This window comes from Hemicordylus capensis, chromosome 4 (assembly GCF_027244095.1).
Source record: "Hemicordylus capensis ecotype Gifberg chromosome 4, rHemCap1.1.pri, whole genome shotgun sequence".
Taxonomy (NCBI): Eukaryota; Metazoa; Chordata; class Lepidosauria; order Squamata; family Cordylidae; genus Hemicordylus; species Hemicordylus capensis.
The window spans coordinates 210,169,226-210,191,703 of record NC_069660.1 but is presented as its reverse complement, the minus strand read 5'-3'; the positions used below and the strand labels follow the sequence as shown (position 1 = coordinate 210,191,703).

At 43.9% G+C, this 22,478-nt stretch overlaps 1 long non-coding RNA gene across 1 annotated transcript; it reads right to left on the bottom strand.

Annotated features, from left to right (window-relative positions):
• Positions 1-429: 429 nt before the first annotated feature.
• On the bottom strand, positions 430-22,101 carry LOC128324228 (uncharacterized). Its single transcript, XR_008306736.1, has 4 exons — positions 21,972-22,101; positions 20,895-21,013; positions 2,199-2,567; positions 430-744 (listed from the first exon to the last, which is right to left on the bottom strand). It is a non-coding gene; the product is annotated as an uncharacterized LOC128324228 (long non-coding RNA).
• Positions 22,102-22,478: the final 377 nt, after the last annotated feature.

The following is a 22,478-nucleotide window of genomic DNA, read 5'->3' as shown; positions in this document are numbered from 1 at the left end:
GGCCGCCCATGTCTGGGCGGCTGTATCTTTCTCGGCAGTTCTGGGCATGTGCGGAGTGCATGCCCAGAACCGCCGAGAAAGACACAGGTGGCACGGGATCACACAAGGGTTTTATTATAGAGGATATAACACTTAGGGAAGCCCCCTGCCCCCCTCAAACTGGGTCCAAACAGGTTTGAATTCTAGCCGAGTCAGGCCCTGGTCTGGAGGGGGACAAAACCAAACTGGAAAAAACAGTTTTGCGCACACCCCTACTAGATAGGTCTTGGGCCTGATCCAGCAGGGTTTTTCTTATGCTCTTAAGAGGAAGTATGTTTGTGTTGGTGATGGCACATGCATGAACCAATAGGTTCTCTCCACGGCTGTCTTTTCCTCAGGTCAAATTGAACTGTGCTAAAATCTTTCAGAACCTTGTTTTTCAAAATAATCACAAGACTAAAACGAGTATGTTTGAATTTAATATGATGAGGGTAATTTCACACCACTCCTACTTCTCTTAAAATGTTATGTCTGTCTTCACCCTAAGAAAGAACAGATGTGGAAATGAAACTTCTTGCATGGGTGAAGTGGGCAGTAGTCCACAAGAGTTTATGGTAAAATAAATGTGTCCTTTAAGGTTGGTTTTTGTTTTATGTGTTTATGTACAACAGACTGCTCTCCCTGTGGTTTTCAGAGGTCTCTATCGTTTTTCAGGGGACCAGTCAACATAGACAATTTTCTTCTAGTTTTTTTCTGCTTTCATTTCTAGGACAAAAAGAAAAGAACAAAGAATATTAACATAAGAGTCCTATGGCCATAATCAAATAGTAATTGGCCTTGGAGATCACTTATGGCAATCAGGGAAGTAATAAGGTTTCTGAATAATTATGAATAATTAGGCACATTTATGAATAATTACACTCTTAATAACTATCTAACACATCTAATTTTTAAACTGTAATTCATATCATTATTGATTGGCCCACACTGGAATGGAATCTTCCACCCACACTGATTCTCTTCATTTCTCCGTCATTATTTGATTTCATCATTAGGTTCTAATTGTGTGCTTATTGTTCAGACATAGGTCAATAAATGGCATAGGGATTTGATATCGTGCTACAAAAGGAGACCTCCCAAGTATAGAAAGATACACTTCAAACAGGGTTAATTGCAGCCTCAGTGACTCAAGAAAAAAACAGACATCTGCAGATTAAAATCTGATATAGACTAAGGCCCATTAATCAGAACAGATACAAGCTATTCTTTTCTTTGATTGTATCTGTTACTTAGTAGTAAAATGAAGTATAATTAAAGTAGTATAATGAAAATATTAATCCTAAAAATAACTACACTATAAATAACCTATTAAATTCAGTGGGAATGAGTTTGACTTGCAAAACCATAAGTCATCTACCTATGGTCAAAACCTACCATAGGTCATCTGCAAAGCATAGCATAGTCCTAACTGAATTGGTGAGATAACAGTCAGTCTTCTCAGCAGGGCTCAACTATGGGGTTTCTTTTGGGGGGGCAATACAAACATAAGATGGACCCCCTCCCATATACAACCATCCCACTTACACACAACAATTAAAAAAAACACACACAACAAAAGTTATTAATAAAAAGCTAAAAACTGAAAATTATAATATTTTATGTTCTATCTATTTTGGAACATTTGGCTTGTTGGTTGATAATCATCCATTGATGTTTTTGTAATGGCCGTTGGCTATACAGATAAACTAACTATCTAACTATCTAACTAACTACCAAGAGCCCCTGGTGGCGCAGTGGTGAAACTGCTGCCCTGTAACCAGAAGGTTACAAGTTCAATCCTGACCAGGAGCTCAAGGTTGACTCAGCCTTCCATCCTTCTGAGGTCGGTAAAATGAGTACCCAGAATGTTGAGGGCAATATGCTAAATCATTGTAAAAAACCGCTTAGAGAGCTCCGGCTATAGAGCGGTATATAAATGTAAGTGCTATTGCTAACTATCTGACTATTGTTTTGATGTTTTGTTTGTTTGTTCCAGTGGACAAAGTTGGCTGCAAACCCTCTATAAGCTGTTTACTCAGAGGCACTGAAAATAACTGTAATTATTGTAAAACAATTTTGTGTCTGCTTAAAAAGGTCTGTCTCCCCAATTAGTGAGGGCAGGGGGAAGGATTTCCCAGACATTTTCTGCATTGATGCCCATTTGTATTTTTTAAGGTTACCATTTGTGTCCTCTTTTCATCCTCTTTTGTCCTCTTTCTGGTGCTGAATGTCCTCTGTATCTTCTTTTTTGGTGATGCATGTCCTCTTTCTGCCAATCTGGACCTGCCCACTCTATCATAATTCACTCTTCATTTCCTGGCACTCAAGATGTACCCATATTTCAGTGAAAAGCTCCCATAATGCCTAGAGGCATGAGGCAGGAAAGGCTATTTTCCTTGATTTTGCAGGTTTTGCTATTGACCTTCTTCACTTTAGCTTCTGCTATTCTGCCAACTTTGCTTTTTTTTGCCTCCTGCCCCAGTTTGAATCCTCTCAGAGTAGAAGAGAGCATGTTGCCTGTTGAATTTAAGAGGTGACTGTCACTGAAACTACAGCAAGAGAACAAACAAACAAAGGCTGATTACAAGAATGTTCATCCCCAGGGGAACAAGAAAACGAAAACCTGCACACGTGTGCCTAAAATTCTGTGACTAAATATTAACAGGTCTGCACAGCACAAATGGCGTCTTTTCAAAGCACTGTTGTCTGCTAGGCACAGGGGAATTTAGGAAAGCAGATTGTTCTGCATATGCCAGGGGGGGAAGTTGTCACTACATTTTATTTTTCTAAGAAAGGAGTCCAGCGTTTAAAGTTTTGGAATAAAGTTCATTTTTAAAAAATAATGTTGATTATTCCCAGCTCTAAAAATGCAGAGCAATAAGAAGCTCTGTAAAATCTATCTAATTTGTATCTAAAATACTAAAACATACTTACCTGCAAGTAAGTCTAATTAAAATCAGTTGGAGTTTCTTTCCAAGTAAATCAATTTAAGATTGGGATGAGAAAATTGTTTTGATTAAGGCTGCAATCTCTGAACATTTTCTTGGGAATAAGCCCTGCTGACCTCTGTGGGACTTACTCCCAAGTAAACCTGTTTAGGCTTGCACACTGCAGTGCACGTGTAGAAATGAAATCAGCTCACAATAAACAAGGCTGCTACAAGGGAAGAGGCTAAACCTAAGAATCCCAGTACTACGCTGACTCCAGTGCCTTGATTCTGCAGGCAAAGAACACTGAAATGCATACACATTAGGGTGCTAGCACTGACTGCCCATAAATGTGATCGGTTGTGAGTCCATCACCTGCCATATTGCAGTAGAAGGATTGCGCATAGAGTGCACATAGAGTGCCCGTCTGAAGAGGGAATCCCCAATGCAATGCACGTGCTGCGCATTGCATTGAGGGATACCCAGAGGCCGGAACAAAAGGTTCTGGCCCCAGATCCCTTGGCCCTGCTCTATGCTTCACGGGACCTGCATGGAGCAGGGCTGCCCATGTGGGTGTGCAGGAGGCATGCCAAAGAGGAACTGGAAGCAAGTTAGAAGAAAACCTTGGTAGAAGTGATTGTGTGGAAGCAAGGCAGGAGGAAAACCTGAGTAGTATTTCCTCTGACCTTGCTTCCACACATTCATTTCTACTCAGGTTTTGCTTCCACACAGCTGAAAATTGGAAGCACACACAGCTCCCAAACCTGGGTAGAACACAGTTTTTGATTGTGTGGATGACCTCACTGACTCTGTGCATCTGCCTGCAGTGTGCCTAATGATCTTGACTTTAAGTGAGAAGAAATACTAAATGAGAAGAAGAAATACTTCTCATTTGAGAAGAAATACTAAGCAGATCTTAAATGGAATTCCACAACAAACAGGTCTCAAATGTAAATCAGATTGCCAACTGGCCAGAAAAGAAGAGCCTGGTCTACCTCTAAATTATTAAAAGCAGCTTGATCTGCAGAAATAACCAGTGAAGGTGTTCATGCCATGGAGATATGATTTTCTGCTTTCTAAAGTCTGTAGGTTGAGACACAGTTCCAGGGCTAGCCAGCAAAAAATATATTTAAAATTGGCAAGCATAATTGTAAATGCATCAAGAGCTACTTTCCAGACATTGGGCCCTTTCTCACGATCAGTGAGAAAGGCTACTGGTCACACGGGGAGGAAGGCTGCTGAAACTTACTTCCCCTACAGATGACCGTTGGATCCGTGTTGGGCAGGCAGATCGCACACCCCTGAGCTGCCCCGGAAGTGCAGAGGGTTGGGGGCCAGGACACATCCCGGCCCCTGGAAATCCCATAATGCACCGTGCAAGTGTGGGGATCCCCCCCAGTGGTGGCTAAAAGCAGCTGGCACTGGCAGACGATCAGGAAAACAGTGCTAAGGGATCAGAGGCGTAACTAGGGAAAATGGCGCCCGGGGCAAGCACTGAAATGGAGCCCCCCGCGCACCCCCCCCCGCACCACAACATACTACATTATACTTAGGTTTTTCCTCACAAGCGCCCGCCGCCGCCGCCAAGCCAGGCCACTGACTGGCCGCCAGGCGCCAGCAAAGCAATGGGGGGGGCGCAGGCAGTGCGGAAGGGACCGCTCGTGGGGGATGGGCTGCCGACGCGCTCCCTTGACTGCTGCAGCGCTGCTGCACTGAGCAGGAAACATTTGTATTAACAAAAAATTAAAAAAAATTTAAAAAAAAATTTTGTCATGTCGGCGCCCCCCATGTGACCAGAAAAGATGGCGCCCAGGGCACGTGCCCCCCCTGCCCCCCCTATAGTTACGCCTCTGTAAGGGATGCTCGCTCCCTTAGCCTCATTTAGGAGGCTGGATCTGCAGGCGGGTTTGCTGCTGAGGTGCTGCCGGAAGCCGCACAGCTGCCAGCGGTTTTCACGCATTACCAAGCCCTGGCTTGGCTGCCTTAGCCTGGTCTTGGCTGTGTGTGAGAAGAGCCTCGTTATATTATAGGAAAGAGAACAGCATTTAAAACAGTCACTTGCTTTAAGGTTACTACGCCTGGTTCTGAAAATTTAGCTCCTGCCCTAGATTTTTTCAGTTGATTTGTTTGTATTGATCTATAACAGGAATTACGTAGTACCAGGAAGTTTAAGGCTCCTGCAAGTCTCGGGGACATATTGGACAAGCATATTTTCCCTAAGTCAGAAAAGATAACATTTGGCCTGAGGGCCAAGACATAGAAGCAAACTGTTGGGATAAGTTGGGGTAAGTACGCAGGGAGTGAGAGGCCAGATAACCAACTCAGTCACTGGATTCCAGAAGATTATAGAATTCAGCAGCAAACCCAACTCCATGTCAAAATCTCCATTTGCACTAGAAAAGTCAACATCTGAACAATTTTTTAAAAAAACATCCCTTAAAAGGATAGCTTTTGGAACCTAGATATAAATACCTTCTGCTTTAGAACCTGTTTATTGATTTTGTGAGATTTCAAAAGAACATTAATCATGCAAAACTTCAGACAGCTGACATGCAAGCAAAGAAATAGAAGGGTTCTGGTTTGTTTTTAATAGCAAGATTTAGGTCAACAGATTCCTGAAAAGTAGTCAATAGGCTGTCATATAAACCTCCTGACATGTTCAAACATTGTGAGGTAGGACAGAGGCCTTAAAATTGTATTAATTTTTTTTACACTCAATCTAGTGTTCAGGCAACAAAGGGAAAAATGAATTTTTAAAGAAATGATTCATAAATAAATATTTTCCATTAATGTTGGAGAGTACAATACATGCTGGTCGCTGCCAGCAACAGCATCAAATTTGTTAGGGTCCTCAGCCAAGTGCTTTTGTGTCTCCCCACCACCTTCCGAATCAAGGGCGGCAGAGCAGCTGGGCTTGTGACCACCATCTTCCTTTCCTTAAAATGCAACAGCCCTGCCACGTGTTAATGGACACAACAACAATGATGGGGCATTGCATTATAGATAAAGAAAGGTGGCTGCATTGCCTCCCTGTTGCTAAAGGGGGCTGCTCAAGAGATCTGCAGGCCATCACTGCTAAACTCCTGTGGGGGTTACCTTAGTGGCAATGGCAGTAGCTAGAAATGCTCTTCAGCAGCTATGCTGGTGGCTGGCATGCTGTTTTCTCTATAATGCAGTGTCCCCACCCCCTTTGTTGTATCCTGCGACACAAAGGCAGGGCATCGAATTCTGGGTAAAGGAAGATGGCGGCTGCCAATATGGATACTGAAGAGGAATCTTTCCACCACCAAAACAGTAGGCCCGCAGAAGCAGTTGGCCCAGTCCTTTTTCAGCAAAGCTAATCAGCATCTGCTTGTCTGTCCCTTTGTGGATGATGCACTGATTCATATAATCCATGCAATCACAGCTAAGTTGCAAACCCAGAAACACCCCCATGTACTCCCCAAAGGCCAGAGGCAGCGGCACGATAACTGCCTGCAATGTGATAGAACGACATCCTGCTTTGTACTATGTTGAACTTGGCCCCATCTTGAAGTTCAGCTATGAATTCACTGGACAGCCTCAGGGCACTGTTTCTCAGTCTGCCCCTGAAAAATATGACTACTGTAATCCTCTCCCTCCACCTAAAATGCCATCCTTCCCTGAATAGTTACTTACCTTATAGGACGGTTAAGCGGACAAATAATTGCAAAAGTGCTAAAGATTGCAGAAGTGCAGAAGTGCTATAAAAATGATAAACAATAACACTAATTTAAAAAACAGGACGGATAAACTTTAATTTGGATTGCATAGCAGCATGTATACAGTAGATGATGTGATTGCAGAACTGACAGTGGCACATTTTGAACTGGACTTCTGGGCGGAGCTCCAGTCCCCCACAAGACTGGGCGGCCTCCAAATGCTGAGTGGCCTGCCTGTGCCATGCCAGGGGGCCGAGCCTGCCAGCGGAAGTTGAGCGAGTGACGGCCAGGCTGGCAGTGAGCGCTGGCTGCGGTGCTGCCTGCCCTGCCCAATACAGCCAGAAGATTTGGAAGAAGACTTGCTTCCTGGTAAGCTGGTCCCTGCCACCTCTGGCACATTTCTCCCACTGCCCCTGCCTTGTCATCTGAATGACTCATCATTGTGTAAGCTACACAACCAGTTTTGAGACAGACCCATGAGCCAAAAGGTGGCTCCATCTCTGGGCCAATCATATGTCTTTGTCATTCAACCAAACTACTCACGGGTTTTTGGACACTGTAGTGACTCACGGGATCACCTCTGTGTCTTTGACAAGTCAGGCAACAAGCACCCCTTATGAAGAAGCACTGCTCCAACTGGTGATCTCTGACTTTCTAAGGAACCCAAGGCCACTTCCCCAAGCCTTGACACCTGAAGCTCTACACTCCACCGTTAGTAGCACAGAACAGCAGTGCTGCCCCTGCCTTTTTAAGAGTTTACTTACTTTGTAAAGGAAATGTGGGCAATTTGGAAAAGGGAAAATGTGGTATGTGCAGTGGGAGGTTTCTTGTTCAGAATGCATTCTAAAAATACCCCCCCAAACCCCACCTTTCCCTGAGCATATTCTGGTGTAACAAATAATGCCACTTAAATTAAATAATAATTTAATCAAATAATGCCACTTAAATAATGCCACTTAAATTAGCATTCGGCTAATTTAAGTGGCAGGATTGTTCACGCAAAATGTGGTATCTCTCTGCAAGTCAGTGGGAAGTATCTTATTCAGAATCTCTTCTAAAAATAAATAATATTTTTTAAAGAGTTTTCAGCTTTCCCTGAACATTTTCTGATGTAAAATAAATAGTGTATTGCAGCTTATCTGGTGGCAGTGGGGGTGGCGGCAGTGGGGCCCAGGTTCCAAAATTTCCTAGGAGCACTTCTGAGAATGGACATTCCTTTCAGACAAAAAAGAGGGGCAGAGGTACTGTAAGAGGAGTGGTGCATTTTCCAATGCACAGTTGAGTCCTTTGTACTGGGGGTCTGGAAGTCTTGTTTTCTTTCCATGCTGGCAGCTGAGTTTGTGTTAATGCACAGAAGTAAAACAAGAGTATTCAGACAAGTGGAACATGATCTGATAAGCCTGGAAATGACTCTGCCAATTCATCCAGCCTGAATGACATCTCTGCCAGTGCCCTTTCAACACATTTGATTTGAGCAGAAGCTTCCCAGGGGAAGAGGTTTCCCTGTGCACTCTGTCCTGGTTCGCTGCCCTACCAAATTCAATGATGGGTGAAGGGGGGTGACTGAAGAAGGCGGAAGGGAAGGGGAAGCATATATTCACTTTTCTTAAAGAAGCAATGCTATTCTGGGTTTTCCCCCCTATATATTTAGCCCTTCTTTTTTTTCTGTACTAGCTCCTTGTCAATCACATTTAATGCAATAAAAAGGCACTAAAATCACTAAAACACTCGGCTGCTTTTTTAAAAAGATGCTTCAGCTATTTATGGCTTTGATAGCTCTGTATCTGTCCAAGGACTGATAATATTCTGGCCCTACTCAAGTCTTCTAATTAGGCTAATACAGGACAATTTCTTCGTAGCTATCTAATTATAAGAGAATATTTTATTGCATCCAAGGCCCATTTCAATACCAATTCTACCTTCTTCTTTCTTAAAGGAGAGAATCTTATTATATATAGCAGTGTAACTGCAGCAAGATTTGTGACTTCAAATCCATTTACCCACAGCCAGAAACTGATAACATTTATGCTCTGCAAAATTTCAAAAATTCTAATATGAAGATTTATGTTCAGACTATTCATTTTTAGTCTTAAATTACCATGATTTATGAAGCAGCCCTAGTCGTTATATGAACGCCATTAAAATTATACATTTGGCTTAACTGTGCTGCTTCTTCATGGTAAGTGGTTTTACAGAAAGCCAATGATTTTTGGCTCCTGGACACTGAATTGTTCTGCAATAAATGGTTCCCCTCCCCCCCTGTATTTTTAGGGTAAAAAAGGACACAGAGCTCTGTTCAGCAAAAAAAACCATACAAAATTAACCCCTGCTCCCAGTTGTTCCTGCTCCCACGAGAACACCTTTTAGTAAAATACTATAAAACAGGGATGGATAACATTTGGTCCACAAGTCATAGCTGGGCAAATGTGGCTTTTAACCCTGGAAAAACATTATCTGTGTAGAGCAAATATGGCCAACTTCTGTATTTTCAGGGCCATTATATTCAGTGGATGGCATGATGTGGAACATTTTGGAAACAGAGCAATCTGTGCCGGGTTTGCTCTGGACTCATAAGGCAACTCCAACCCTGTTGAGAATGGCTACATTCATACATAATGCAGAGCTGTGGATCCTGAATGCGGAACCACTCCCCATCCCCACCCTGTTCTCCTGTCTGCATTCAGACATAACAAAAAGCAGGCTCTCTGCAGTCAGGCAGGAGAAGAAACTGGCTGTGCAGGCTTCCTTCTTGCTTCCTCCCTCAACTCCAGACACAGGGAATGCAGCTTGCAGTTCCAAATTTAGACGTCACACAGGCTGCATTTAACCTCGGGTTAGGGCAATGAAACTCACTACAACCCAAGGGTTTGAATAGGAGTTCCAAAAAGAAAACCTCCTCATGGAGGTTGGTCACCTCATGGAACTGGAGCTTCCTGCATTCAGACATGCAGGTTTGGCAACCTCTAGCCCCTTAAACTCCAGTTTCACATTACGTGAGAATACAGCCAATGAGTGGTTGTACAAGCAGCACTAGCACCGTTATTTTAACAGTTGTGAATAGCAGCAGCCCAGGCATGGATTGCACTGTTGCTGAAATGCTGAGCATCATGCAGTTCGTTGGGAAATTATGTTAGGCTGCTCTCTCACTGCACCAGTGCACTCAATATGTATGTATGTGTTTGTTTGTGTGTATGTATGTATGTGTTTGTGTGTATGTATGTGTTGTATGTGCCATCCATGTTCATTACACTTTAGAAAGAATCAGAGGACAAGTCCCTGCCCCAAGGGACTTACAAATCTGGAGAATACCAGTGCCAGGGATCACTTTGCAAGCTCCGCTACTACACCTTGTTGAGGTTCCTCTTCACTGCTTGCTGTGTGCTGCAGTCATTTACTCTGCAACAGCCTGCTTTAATTGATTTCAAAGCCAAGAAGCTGATTATCAAAAGAACAAAGATATACTAGGAGAATGCACTTTTTGTGCAATGCATAATCAAGAACAGTTCAAAATGCATCTCAGCAGCTGTAGCAGCAGGCTATGCACTGCGAAACACCTTAAGTGTTCCTGTGTATGCATTAATTTACATGGCCACTGGAGATAAAGTACATCCACTCACCAGTTCAAAGATTCAACCTCTAGAGGCCTGGGGAGGGAGCCGACCCCTGAAGAATGATAACACTAGCAACTCACACTTACAGAACTGTAGCAAGACATCCCTCAAAAGACAAAATTAGGAACAAACGAGGGACAATAATTTACTGGGACAGGGACAGAAAACAGAAATTGCCCCTGGTAATGAGGAACAGTAGCAGGCTGTGAAAACAGTAGGAGGCTCAGGCATCACATTGCATACAGAAATACGTACATTAGTTACACGCAAAATAAGATAAATACAATACCGAAGTATAGAATATCTCTGTTTCTTACAACCTGAAGTCTTTCTTTCTTTCTTTCTTTCTTATTATTCTTTTCCTTCCAAGCCAAACAGTGCGCAAATGTTTTATCATACCTTGATGAAAATTTGGTAGGTCTACTGGGGACCATACAAGTGTTTTGGAGGCCATTTTTTAATCCCTGCAGCACAGCGGGTGTTCAATGGGTGACTCATCTCACAAGCAACATCTTAGAGCTTCAGGGACCTGGGAGAAAGCTTTGGCAAGCCAAGCTGGATCCAGGTTTTAGGAGGCCCTCAGCAAACTGCCCACCATGGCCCCCTTCCTACCTAGCTGGGCCTTCAGAGAGTTGCTCCACCACCACCATCACACAAAAGCTACATGCACAGAGGTGGTCTTGGGGATCAGCAGTCAGCCCTTCTGAGAGTCCTGAGTCATGGCAGATGCCGAATGAAGCCAACCCCTGACTCTAGCCCTGTAGTAGCCTGTTTAGAGAGAAGGAGCATCTCCTCTAAAATATACTCTGCTTTGGAAATACCCAATAACATTACTTTTCTTGCAATGCATAATCACCAACAGTTTAAAATGTACCTCAGCAGCAGCCATGGTAGGCTTTGCACTGCTAGATAACTTAGTGTTCCTATGCATGTATTAATTTCCATGGCCACTGGAGATAAAGAACATCCTCTCCCCAGCTCTAATAGATGGCATTTTATGTGCTCTTTCTATATTTATGTGGCCTTTGCTGCCTGATGTTACACTTCCACACTTCCCATTGGATTGAGTGACCTACATCCTGACTAACACCACTTCTGTACAGCGAAAGGATACCTGGCCTCTACCATCCCTGCTTCAGAAGCATAGATGCTTGCATGGGGAGGAAGAGCTTTTTATTGATCTCCCCTTCTTTTTTATTTATTTTATTTATTTAACATATTTTTATACCGCCCAAAACTTACGTCTCTGGGCGGTTTACAACAAGATAAAAACAAAAGTAAAACATTCGTTAAAAACAAAAACAAGACATTTAAAACACAACAATTTAACATTTTAATAACACTATTCCAAAAACAACATTAAAACAATCAAAACAATATCAGTTAAAAGTTAAAAGCCTGGGTGAAAAGATGCGTCTTTAAAGACTTTAAAAGTCTTCCAGAACTACTCTTTGCAACCTGGAAATATCTCCCTGAGGGCATATTTTTGAGGGCACACGTTGTATTTTCAGATTGCAAAGGGTACTTCTGGGAGAAGGGGAGATGGCAAAAATCCACCCCCACCCCGTGCTAGCCTGGATCAAGGAATATATCCCTTATGAACACCACACATCCGTGTGCATTAGCATCCACGTTTCTGAAGTAGGGATACTACCACTGTGGCCAGGCATCCTTTTGCAGAACAGATGCAGTGTTAGGGTGTCAGCCATTAAATATTACTGATGACTGAATAATCAGAGCCCAGGACCATGTCACTTCTGCATAGTCAGTAGCAGGGGCATAGCAAGGTTGGAGTGGGCCCAGAGACAAGATTTTAAAATGCCCCCCCCCCCCGAAGCTCAGCTCATGAAGTAAAGAAATCTTAAATGAGGCTGAATAGTGGTAACAAAAAGCATAGTAATACACACACACACACACACACACACACACACACACACACACCTATGTGTCACAATAGAACATCCAAAATTATTTTTTTTAAGGTTTCATAAATTGTGGACGATGCAAGTCACTGAATGGTACTAGAGAAAGACATGCTGTTCTGGTAGCTCCAGGTCTTAACACTCACAGCAGTTTCGGAGGATGAATCCAACTGAAGGAAGCCCGGGCGGGTGTGTGGCTGGGGGAGACAGTCATGTGACTTGCCTCTGGGGTCCCCCCCAAGGCAGTGGGCCCCCAGACAACTGTCTCCCCTTGCCCTATTATAGTTACGCCCCTGGTCAGTAGGACAGTGTTATGACTAATAAGCAGTAAATAGTAGTATGACTATTCAGGGATGTGAGTTTAGCTAGCATGTATGTAACTGATAAACTTTATCACTGTTTACTTAATATACTGTACTGGAAATGGGGAAATGACCAGTTTCATTGTGTTGGTGTGCAAGGACCTCTTCTTACCTATGATGATACATGTACATACATGGCATACTTAAGCAGTAAGCCTCGGACAAGCCAAAGCTTCTCAGTATACACACACACACACACAATATATGTAAGATCATATTACAAATTAAAAAGAAGGGCTTCTATATATAACACATGGTTTTAATGTTCATTTCTTCACAAAATGTCCTACACAGAAGTACAAAGTGGCCCTAAGTAATCAGGAAGTTGGAAGTTGAAAAGAAGGGCTTCTATATGTATTGCCTTTTGCTAAAATGTGCACTTGTCCTCTAGATATGCAATACGTTCGAGGGGAATACACTTAATTCAGTGGATACACTTAATCCCTCTCTCTTAAGACATCTTTTGCAGCTGCAGGTATGTTCCATTCACCATAATCTCCAGCAGTGCAGAAGAAAGAGAGCCTTCAGGTTAAAGGTTACCTACATTTATAATGTCAGGCACTGAGGCTGGTGAGGTAAAAGGTAAATGGTAATTTTATCATTAGCGTGCCTGACCCTTTGCCCCCACCATATCTCATGAGAGACGTTAAGAACAGCTCACCTGTCAAGATCCAAACACTTAAAGGTCAATGCGCACAGAAATCTTCCAGAGCTTACAACTGAATTGCTGACACCTTTTATTATGACCACTTAAATAAATGATTCAAGCGGCAAAACAAGAGAAAGACCAGCTTAACATCAAGATTTATGTCAAAAAATGGTTGAGAGCATTATTTTCTAAACCTTAACCAAAAAATAAAAATAAAAATCAGCTTTTCCTTCCTTCTAGAAATGTGAAATCAATGAGATCGATTTAATATAATTCATGAAAGTTTCACTGGGACACAGAACATAAATTCACAAAGTCACCAGACAATCGAAGGTAAACCTGCTTAGGGAATACGAATACGACAAATATTTATATACCACTTTTTAAAAAAACTTTATTAAGCAGGATAGATAGATAGATAGATAGATAGATAGATAGATAGATAGAATGGCTGCCTGTCCCCAAATGGCTTGCAATCTAAAAAAGAAACATAAGATAGACACCAGCAACAGCCACTGTAGGGATGCTGTGCTGGGGATAGACAGGGCCGGTTGCTCTCCCCCTGCTAAATAAAGAGAATAACCACTTCAAAAAGGTCCCTCTTTTGTTCAGTTAGCAAGGAAACGTGGGGCGGGTCATCCAATAATCAGGGTCCTACAACTCAAATAGGATTATTTTATTTATTTATTGTTACATTTCTATACCGCCTTTCGTTAAAAGAAAACCCCAAGGCGGTTTACAAAAATTAAAAACACACAATAAAAAAGCAATAAAAACACCAAGCTAAAAAATATAAAGACATATTAAAAAACAGACATAAAAACAATACAAGTAAATTATTTGATCAAATAATCCTATGTTGAAAGAAATGTCCCTCATTTGCAATGGGCAGTGGTCTTTACACGTCTTGTGTTAACTATATAAAAGCATTCACTATATGCTTTTTACACTATAGGGTTTTTTTCTGGCATGAAAGGATACTGCCATACCTAAAAAATAATGTCACACCTATAAAATAGTAGCAAAATGTGTAGCAAAGGTTCTCAATCAAATGCTCAGATGTTAAATTTTGAGGAGGGCTAGGCTGTGCGATGCTGACCTGCCCTAGGGTTACCCAATGAGCTTCATGGCTGAGTGGGGATTTTGATCAGACCCCCTTCCAACCTCCCACTTCCAAACCCAATACTCTAGCCACCCCACCATGCCTGGGGAAGCCTCCAGTCTGGGGTCCCCTGAGGAGGCTTCCTTGGGACCTGGGCTCCCTGGGGAAGCATCCCTGGAACCCCAGGCCACCAGTGATTCTTCTGCACCATCACACCTCTCAGTGTCTGCACGCCAGCACTGCCAAGAAGCTCAGGAGGAGCAGGTAGCACAGAGTCACAGTGGTGCCAGGCTCCAGAGGGCTACCTCTTTAAGCCTGCAACTCCCTAGGCAGCGAGGCAGAGCCTGGGAAGGGCAGTCTAGACTCAAGAGTACTTGGGGTTCAGTCCTCTCCCAGGCACTGTTGACTTGTTTCCTCGGACCCTTCCAAGGTCCAGCAGGCTTGTCTTTGTGTGGCCTTGTTTCTGCCTTGCTTTGTCTCAGCTTTGCCTTGCCTTGTGGGTAACCTGGACAGGGATGCTTATGCTAAGCAGTTTCTTTTTAGAAATCTGGCGAGATGTACGTGGGTTTGGATGGCTAGAAATCTGGCTAGAGCATTGGGTTTGGATGTGGGAGGTTGGAAGGGGGTCTGATCAAAATCCCCACTCAGCCATGAAGCTCACTGGGTAACCCTAGGGCAGGTCAGCATTGCACAGCCTAGCCCTCTTCAAAATTTAACATCTGAGCATTTGATTGAGAATCTTTGCTACACATTTTGCTACTATTTTATAGGTATGACATTATTATTTTTAGGTATGGCAGTATCCTTTCATGCCAGAAAAAAACCCTGTAGCGTAAAAAGCATTTAGTGAATGCTTTTATATAGTTAACACAAGACGTGTAAAGACCACTGCCCATTGCAAATGAGGGACATTTCTTTCAACATAGGATTATTTGATCAAATAATCCTATTTGAGTTGTAGGACCCTGATTATTGGATGACCCGCCCAGTTTCCTTGCTAACTGAACAAAAGAGGGACCTTTTTGAAGTGGTTATTCTCTTTATTTAGCAGAGGGAGAGCAACTGGCCCTGTCTATCCCCAGCACAGCATCCCTACAGTGGCTGTTGCTGGTGTCTATCTTATGTTTCTTTTTCAGATTGCAAGCCCTTTGGAGACAGGTGCAGAATGCCTTTCTCTCAGGATCGAGAGACCACAAGCATCCCACACATACACGGAATTGGGGGGAGGGACTGAGTGATGAGAATATATTACTCCCAGTAAGGCTTGAGGCCTAGCATTCCTCATAAATCAAGACTTCAAACATCTTTGGAAGTAACAATTCCAAGGAGTTATCAGAGAGGAGAGCTGGTCTTGTGGTAGCAAGCATGACTTGTCCCCTTAGCTAAGCAGGGTCTGCCCTGGTTGCATATGAAAGGGAGATCTGAAGTGTGAGCACTGGAAGATATTCCCCTCAGGGGATGGAGCCCCTCTGGGAAAAGCAGAAGGTTCCAAGTTCCCTCTCTGGCAGCATCAAGATAGGGCTGAGAGAGATTCCTGCCTGCAAGCTTGGAGAAGCCGCTGCCAGTCTGTGAAGACAATACTGAGCTAGATGGACCAATGGTCTGACTCCGTATATGGCAGCTTCCTATGTTCCTATCTGTGGCGACATTGCAGAATAAAATACTGGGGCTGCCTGCTTTTGATTTTAAAAATAGTGCTCACCTGAGCAGGAGCGAATGACACGGACAACACAGCCAGAACCAGAGGTGGACCTGGAGAGGAACATGGTAAGTCATTGGTGCTGTCTGGCAGACAAAGTGAGGTGGTAAGCATGTTGCTGGGCTCTACCACTTCATGCAGGGCTGTCCTCAGGGCAGGGCAGGCAGGGCAAGCACCCTGGGCCCCACTCTTTTAACCCCCATTAGAATTAACTGGAAGGGGGCCACACACTGGCTGATTTGCCCCAGGCCCCTCACCCCACCAGGGCTAAGGACGGCCCTGACTTCATGAGTAGGTACTTTATGAGAACTCACATAAGCCCTGTCCTCACAAAATCCTTCTCTACACCCAGTGGCCACACATAGCAGCCATATATTCAGTTTTAATAAGGAAGGGATCATACCCGAGTAACTATGGAAGTGGGAATTCTGATTATCCAAGGTTCCCACTTCTGTGGTACATGCCCTTTTCTTGTCCATTGGCCCCACAGCTCTGTGTTACATGTAAATGCAGCCAGAGAGAGAGCATGCATTATAAATAATGTACTTGACCCTGAAATGCCTGATTTATATTATCTAAATAGCAACTTCGTGTGGGTGATCTGGATAATGACCATAAGGGGGGGGCCTGTTCTCTTGTGATATGGTCCTAATCTGGATAGCCCTTGCATCGACTGCTATTTAGATGTGTATTGTTTGACCGGGTGGGGGGGGGGAGATGGTTTTTCTTTTTAATCAAGGGCTTTTGTTGTTGCGTTTCTTAGTTAACTCCATGGCAAACCTTTCATGGAATTCCAGTTGTTGGCTCCCAACGGCAGTAATTAGAACATCTGAAAAAAGCAGGCCTCAAAGTTTTCCTTCCAAATGTGCCTTTTGTAGTGATGTCCCCTCTCCTTTCTGCACTGCACAGATTTCTCTTTTTATATGACCAAACTAGCTGTAATTGCAGCGGAACATGTGATTTTGACTGAAGAGCTATTTAGTCACAGATGTATCATTGAACTGTGCTCTTCATTACTAGAAGTCACGGAAAACTGAAGACAACCAGGCAACTGAGATGAACCAACAATTGCATAAGCGGGGTGGGTGGAGGGGTGATTATCTTGGCAAAAGTCCATGGGTGCATTTTCCTCCCCTCCCTTCTGAGTTAGTATGCATGTTTAGGGAACACAGCTTCTCATTAAAAGCCTCATTTGCCTGGAGTGCCGCAGAGATTCATGTGGCCTAGCCTCTGATCAGTGATAGGGGATCATTAGGGCCATCCATGTTTTCCACCTTGGTGCACAAAAGCTCATAACTGGGACAATTATGTAGGTCTTTTTCTTTTTTCTTTTTTTAAAGCACCGGAGAAGTTTAGCTCTGCTAATAGCAGCCTACCAGAGAAGGTGAGCTAGAAGAACCTTTATTGTTTTCTTTAATTTGAAAAATGATTTTACTTAAAGGCTTCTGCCCGGCTTCACATGCCAGACTCATTGCTGCTTTGACATGGGGAGCCCATGAGTGCCTCTGCCACTTAACCCTTGCTTTATTTTATCTTATCCTTTAAAGGGATTGCTAAATTCAAAGACACAGTATGTGTCTCAGGGGAGAGCTGAGGTCACAAAGGATGGTCGCTCTTGGACTGGATTCTCTGAAGTGAAATCCTAACAGCCCAATCTCTGTCAAACCCAAGCGTACCTTTCCTGTATCTTACCTCGGGCAATTTTATTATTTAGTTCACTGGAATGCAGAGCTGCTGCTGTGGCTGACTGACTAAGGAAGACGTTTCTACCTATTTAACCAAGCTAGCCTAGCATCCCCTCTCTGCAATTCTATGGCAATGAATTCAAGTGGATTCAAGCAGCTGTAAAAAATAAAAAAATAAAAAAATGGGGGGGGGAGTGTAAAGCCTTACTGCACAAGAAAATTAGGACCCAAATGCAGAGATCCTTCTATAGCAGATCTGACCAAATATAGAATTATGAAGCTATGAAGGAACTCAAGAAGTGTCATCACCATTAAGCTCACTACAACTGAAGAAAAGAATTTTCCCTCAGTCTAATTCTGATCCTGGGGGATTTGACCTGGGTAACACACAGCTTGGCTTACTTGCTTAAGTGATCTAAGAGCCACTTCGCCCAGCAGTCACAGCCAGATCTGGAGCTCTTTGTTCATTTCTCAGGATAAGTTATCATGTAAGCAGGAGCATGATAGTTCTCTCTGACAGGTGGCTCGTATGAGCAGAGATTGCTCGTATTTATCCGAATCTGAATTTACAATGACCCTCTTAAGGATGGTAATGACTGAATTTTGATTACATAAACAAGCACTTCATTTTTAATGAAAGACTTTTGGGGCTAAAATTCTGTTAACTCCACGGCAAACCACTGGCATGGTTTTGTGCGGTGTATGCGAGCCACCCACAGCAGTGTGGGCCCAGGAATGGTGCGTGCTTGCCTCTGCCTCCCCCCGTTGCTGCCTCTCTTCTCCCTGCCCACAGGCCTCCTCATTCCCTCTCCTCCTTATCCTCCTCTGCCTGTGCAGGATGTATACAAGCACTTCCTGTTTCCATATGTGAGAGCTGTGGTTTTGGTTTTTTTGCTCCTTTCTTTGTCCCTTCAGATTGTTGTGAAGCCAGCATATCTGTGGGTTACCCCAAGTCTGCTGGTACCTTCCTCTCACCCTCAGGTGCTCTGGTTATGTGTCGATAAATATCATAACATTTCCAGCTCCTTCAGAAATAGATATAAGATGATTAGAGAATCCTTTATGATTAGAGAATCCTTACAAAAGCACATTCTAGCCAAGCACCAAGACAGCACATGTCCACTCACAGTATTTGCACCAAGCATCTGTCAGGTGAAAAATTGCTGTTGACTTCCTCTGGTGCAATGGAGTACACTACTGCACAAGTACATTGCTGAAAAGGGGGGCTTTTAAAGGATAAATGAGGCTCAGCACAACTTCATCTTATGCAGAACTTCATTTGCAGGGAAGATGGGATAGATTCAGAATGATAGTTCAAAAGCAGGTTTCTCTGCTGCACTCTGGCCTGGCCAGAGTAGAAAATACTAAGGCTATGCACACGAGCAGCCCTAAGCAAGTTAGGGAAGCCCTACCTGGGTAGGGCTGCTCATGTACAGCGCCGGGATTGAGCACAATCTCGGTGCTGCCTCCCCTGCAAGCCCAGGCTTTGTACCTGGGCTTTTACCTGGGTTAAAAGGCATAAGCATGCCCTCCAGGCATGGGGTTGTGTGTATGCTCGGGCTGCATGTAGCCCGAGCATACACAGAGTTGGATGCCTAGAGCGCCCGACTCCTGAGAGATCTTCCCAATGCACCATGCTTATCGTGCAGTGCATTGTGGGACATTTGGGGGCCAGGATGCAAGCAGCGTGGATCGTGTGGGAGCGTGATATGTGCATCCCACCAACGGGACTGGATCGTCTGGAGGGAAAGTGACTTCCCTTCAGCCCTCCCTCCATCCCACCCGCCAGTCGTATGTCACGAATATCTGCAAGAGTGACACATGAAATAATATGATCCTTTATTGTTTCTTAGCATGTACTAGGCACTTTATAGTAGATAAAGTTCACAAGAATCTCTGCCTGCCTGCAGGTCAACCACCTAATAATATCCCCTTTCCTCTTTAAATAAAAACAGTCTGCAAAAGAAAAGAAAAAAACTAGGAGTACAGGAGTAGGAAAAGACTAGACACGTGCTTGTTTTATAACTGCTTCCCTCATAGACGCAAATAAATATTTTGTAGATTTAACTAAAGGTTTATTCTGAAGCAACTCATTTTTCTCCTTCTCCTTTCCCTCTCTTTTGCTTTCTGACTCCCCCCGCCCCACACACACTCTCTACATGATCCCCCTGGGACAAACTTCTCAACAACAAAACATAAAAGATTACTAGACAGAATACAGCACATCACCCCCCCCCTAAAACAAACATAATTTAATTCATTTAAAATTCAGTGACAAAGGACCTGGTCTCACAATCAGTGAGACCCGGTTTCTTTGAGTGCACGGGGAGAACGGGCTAAGCCCGCTCTCCCCGCACACAAGCGGGGAGGGAGCCCTGGGTGGCCGGATCGGCTGCCCACACGATTGCTGGCTCTGTGATGGAGCCAGCGGGGGCTGGGGGGAGCGGGGGCTGATTGGCCCCCACAAGCTCCAGCATGCCCTGCACGATCACGCAGGGCATGCTGGCGAGACCCCCGAAGCCAGGAGGCGGCTTTTCACCTCCCCTCCGGGGGTCTCCTAGTGAGTAGCATGGCGCGGAGATCGCACCGCAGCTACTCATGATCTACAAAACTAGTTTTAGGGCAGGGGTTCTTGAGTGGGTTACCTGCTTGCAGCCGAGCCTGGTGGTTCTTACAATCTGCAAAAATCGGGCTAGGCTCTCCTAGCCCGATTTTTGCAGATTGTGAGAATAGCCCCAAAGTCTTGAAGTCTTTTAGGTGGTCTCCTGTCACACACATTTCTCCTAAGTCTTGGGTTCTTCTCTGGCACAGGAGCGATTAGTGAGGTTTTTTCTGCTACAGAGGATTGTTGATTACTTTCATCAGCCTTCTCTGTGAGGTCAAAACTGAAGGCAGGATCAAATTTCTCTCCAGTACCTCTCTTGGTACCTTAAGTACCAAGATCAAATTCCTCTCCAGATCAGACTCCTTTCCCTCTTGTCTCATAGTATGCATGCTGGAAAGTCTCGAACTGTTCCGTTTCTATCCATTATCCAATATGACAGAATCTCCTTGGACTTTGATTGTGGATTTTTATTTGTTTATTGGATTTTTATTTGGTTTTGGTCCAGAATATCGGGAACATCCCTTTCTCACTTTATAAGCTATACTTAGACAAAGTCTACCACCTGAAATGTTTGCTGTTTTGCATCCCATTTCTGATTCACATACAATGTGTATGTTTATTGCTTCTCCCTTACCTGATCAAGAATCTCTGCATCCTCAGAGTGAGATGGCATGGAAAGCCCTATCAGTTGTTTCCACTGGGTAAATTTCATGGTAGCTTTGCATCCTCTCAGTAGTTCAAAAGGTGATTTTCCTGTAGTAGAATGAGGAGTAGTTCAATAAGCAAATAGAATTTTGCAGGTTGCCTATTTGCAGGGTTTTTGTTGTGTAGTGGTTAGCTGTAAACTTTCTTTCACTAATCTATTCATTCTTTCCAGGGGTGTAACTAGGTTGGAGTGGGCCCTGAGACAAGATTCTTAAATGGGCCCCCCCGCCGAGAAATTTTTTAATAATAATAATAATAATAATAATTCGATTTCTATACCGCCCTTCCAAAAATGGCTCAGGGCGGTTTACAAAGAGAAAAAGGTGCCTCTTTGCCCAGTTAGCAGGGGACTTTTATTCTCACATTTCTGTCCTCATTCAAAACATACAAAAAACAGATGTACAAAATTGAGCAAATGAGAAGACACTAGAAACACTAACTATTAAAATGGGCCCCTTGCTGCAGATTAGCAAAGGAGACTTTCAACCATGCAGGGTGAGCCTATGTTTGTTTTCTCAGAATTCTGAACAAATTCAGTCAAGTTTGATTCCAGGAGGTTTTTCACAAGAGGCTTTTAAAGCCCTTTAACACACATCTCCTCTGGAATGGAGGTGCTGCATTCACATGTTGGCCAGATTTACCCTAAGGGGGGGGAAATATAAAAGCACAACACATGCGTCACAGTTCTCACTCATGTCTCAGTTCTCACTCAGACCTGGGTTGCAAAACAACTTGAACATAAGTGTATTTATGAATGAATGAATGAATTAAATACATAAATAAATTTGTTCCAGAAGTTTTTGTAATTTCCTGCCATGAAACAAGCCACTTATAGGACTTTTTAGAGGGATTTTTTTAAGCCAGCAAATTTTCCAATCAGTTTTAAATTAAATATAAATATTCAGAGACTTCTCAGTCTCCCCGCCCCCATCAAAGCCCTATGGCAAGTAGATCCCTATATAGGGGGTAGGGGGAGTGTAACCACAAAAAGGAATTCATATTCTACCTGGCAAAGGCTGAGCTGTCTGGCCTGGGAGGAGGGTCTGCTGCAGAGAGCTGTAGTGGCCACTCTGACTGCCAGCCTTCTTCCTGGGGCTTGCCAGCCTACTCAAATTCAGACTTTACTGAGGCCTACACGGAGGCCTCCCTGGAAGCCCCGCCCACCCGCCGATCAGCTGAGAGGCGCCAGGGAGAAAAGCAGCTGGCCTGCTGCTTTGATTTCCGACCAGGACGACAAGCAGGAGAGAGGGCAAACAGCGCAAGTGGCTGAAGGGTCTTGGGGCTGGGCAGGGGGCAATGGGGAGTCATGTGAGGTGTCTCTGGGGGGCCCCTCAAGGCAGCGGGGCCCCGAGACGACTGCCTCCCCCTGCCTAATGGTAGTTACGCCCCTGATTCTTTCCTCTAAGCCAGGGATTCTCAGCGTTGGGTCCCCAGATGTTCTTGGACTTCAACTCCCACAATCCCCAACCAAAGGCCACTGGGGCTGGGGATTATGGGAGTTGAAGTTCAATAA